At 36.7% G+C, this 2,964-nt stretch overlaps 1 long non-coding RNA gene across 1 annotated transcript in view; it reads right to left on the bottom strand.

Annotated features, from left to right (window-relative positions):
• Positions 1-2,964, bottom strand: part of LOC107082037 — a 9,577-nt gene that overhangs the window by 493 nt on the left and 6,120 nt on the right. The window lies entirely within an intron of this gene.

Raw genomic sequence — 2,964 nt, 5'->3', positions numbered from 1 at the left:
GTTCAAAGAGAGTTCTTCCTCTCCACGTCGCTACAAGCATGCTTAGTGTGAGGGATTGCTGAAGAGTCAATGAGTCGATGCAATCAACTGGTTTTCCTTAGATAGAAAACTTTGAATCAATTTGACTGGATGATCTGGTGAACTGGAAAGAGCCTTGAGATGAGATGCTGTTAATTGAAGCAATAGAAATAAACTGAATTAAATTAAACATCTGCTGGTTTCTGAGGCTTTAAAAGTGTCTCTGGTCTCCTGTTGAATCTGCTTCTGCAGCTTTTCTTTTAACCAAAAGGTTTCAGATACAGATTTGATCATTTTTTGATCTTATTCATCTCTTTAAATCAGTCTGTCTCCATGTGAAGAATCGTTACCCCTCTCAGCATAATCACTGGTTGTTCCACAGCTAGCAGCAGTAGCTACTGCTACTGTTTCCACTAATAGGTCAGGAGACTTCAACATCCCTGTGGAGGAATGTTAACCCACTTTGATACTCTGAATCGTTTTACAGCATGTTTGAAATTCTACCACAGCATCACAACCAGAGTTTAGTCCAAACTTTATCTGAGCCACACCAAAACCCCTTTTTAAGCCCCTCAGAGGATTTAGGGGCTTTTTGAGCAAATTTTCCTACTTCATGTTGTCTGACAGGTTCCATTCAAGTCATAAAGATCTAAAGATTAAGCTTAAAACTAGATTGATGGTCTTAGACATAATTTTAATTCTAAGGAGACTTTCTACTTTTTCTCTACATATATAAAGTGTTTACTGTTTATATATAATTGTTTTTTTTTTTTTATTAATTTTTTTCTATTTTACTTTCTGGCCAGCTCTTTTAGAAAAAGAAATTGTCGATCTAAAAATACATCAGATCTAGAATAGTGATATTAAACTGGGTTTTAACAGTGAAGTCACCATCAATTCAGGCTTTAAGAAAAGGGTTGATTACATGCTGGTGAAGATTCTCTGTAATCCACGTCATAGCCATTCCAAAAAAAGGTTCAAAAAAACAATCCAATGGACTTTTTCCCAAGTTTGAAAATGTTTTGCTTCCTGTCCAGGAAGCTTTTTCCAACTCAAAATGTCAGAATTAGTGTGAGTTTAAAGCTTTATGAAGCTTTATAACGATACTTATGTTGGTTATATTTTCCTGGTGACCTGTGTCACCCTTTTCTGCAAAAAAGGAAATAATCATTTAAAAACCTTGTTGTGTATATTTATTCTAACCCTGATTTGCTGGTGTTATTGTTTGTTTGATGGGATGCATTTTTATAGTAAGGTGTGAAAAAAGCAAAAAAACAGGGAGAAAGCTGAAAGGAGGTAAAACACTTTTTAGTGACTTTTAAAACTCCAAGCAGATAATTAGAATCTTTGATCGCTCCACAGGATATTCCTGGTAACTAGCCACATACAACATCCTCTTTAGCAAAAAGGTATAGGGGAGGATTTACGCAAATATTTGAATAGACTTTCCACTTGGAAAAAATTGCACGTGAACAACCCTGTACCCACTCCCGAGAGGAGACGCCTATTAAACGCGTGTGAGAGCGTGCACAAGCCCATTTCTGCTTGTGCACGATCTGTTTAAAAGTTGCTGTTTGCGTTGCTCGTACAAGCTTACTTTCTTAAAGAAGATTTGTGATTTTTCCACAATGTGGACGAGCTCGTAGGACGGCCTTACGTAAACATATCACCAGATTGATTGTCAATTAGGAGGACCACTTATTTTGATGATCCACCCAGAAACAGAACATCCTCCACTATACCTTTAAATACTGTTTATGATGGATTTATGTGTTAAAAAACGCCAATCACGCCACCTAGAGATCTAAGAGTTTTCTAAAAGCTCAGAAAACCAGTGGCTGCAGTTTTTAGTTCAACTTGATGGTAAAGTTGGAAATACCTGAAAGACGGAAACCTCTCAATCATGTTTGGCTTGAAGAGAACTCGTTTTTAGACACGTTTTATCCTTTTTTACATATGTGGCCTGTTGCAGCCCAATCCCAAAAGCCAGAAACAAAAGAAAAAAGCAGTTGAACCAGTCGTGCTGCCAGGCCACTGTTCAGTGTCACATTACACAAAACAAATGGAGTTAATGACACAAGAATAAGCAAATCTTCTCCAGGAAAAACCGTTTTAACTTAAGCTGATTTAAGCAAATCTCTTCTAGGAAAACCTGGTCTAGATAGAGCTTCTCTGGGTAAAGTGGTTCTAGATAAAACAGCTCTGGGTGAAACCGTTCTCAGTATCGCTGCTCTAGCTGAAGCTTTTCTAGGAGAACGCAAACCTATGTGGAGCTGATTCAAGTAAAGTTGCTTACGGGAAGCTTTTCTAGATAAAGCGGTTCTAGTTGAAGCTTTTCTAGTTGATAAAGCGGTTCTAGTTGAAGCTCTACTTGGTAGAGATGATGCATGTGGAGCCATTCTAGGTAACGCTGATCTATTGGTGGAGCTGCATAGGGAAAGCTTCTCTACATACAGATGATCTTAGCAAAAATGTTTAGCTGCCAATCAGAGGAGGCCACTGGTTGAATTCATTTCCAGTGTCTATCTTACTGAATGTGTTCACATTCAGACTGGGCTGCAGCTAACGATCATTTTGCAAATCCATTAATCTGTCAAATATTTTTTTAATTAACAACCGGATAGAAAATGCTTCCTTAAAGAAGATCAACAAAGTTAAATCAGGTGAAATTTTTCCACTAGAGTCCTGGATAGATTAGGAAATTATTGAGAAAAAAGTTTTTTTTTTTTTTTTAAACATCGTGAATAGAAAAGGTTTATATTTAGTTATTTTTAAAATGTTCATAAAGTTACTGCTTTAAGTGGGTTTCTTTGTCAGGCAAGGCATGTTTTAGAGTTTCTATACTCCGGTATCAATTAATCGTTTACTAAATTAGCTGACAATTTCTTCAATAATTCATTAATCCGATTCATTTTTTTCTCCCTAGATTCAGGCATCTGTATTTAC

Source organism: Cyprinodon variegatus, unplaced genomic scaffold, assembly GCF_000732505.1.
Source record: "Cyprinodon variegatus isolate N-32 unplaced genomic scaffold, C_variegatus-1.0 Scaffold46, whole genome shotgun sequence".
NCBI lineage: Eukaryota > Metazoa > Chordata > Actinopteri > Cyprinodontiformes > Cyprinodontidae > Cyprinodon > Cyprinodon variegatus.
The sequence above is the reverse complement of the archived record's forward strand: the minus strand, read 5'-3'. Positions and strand labels throughout refer to the sequence as shown.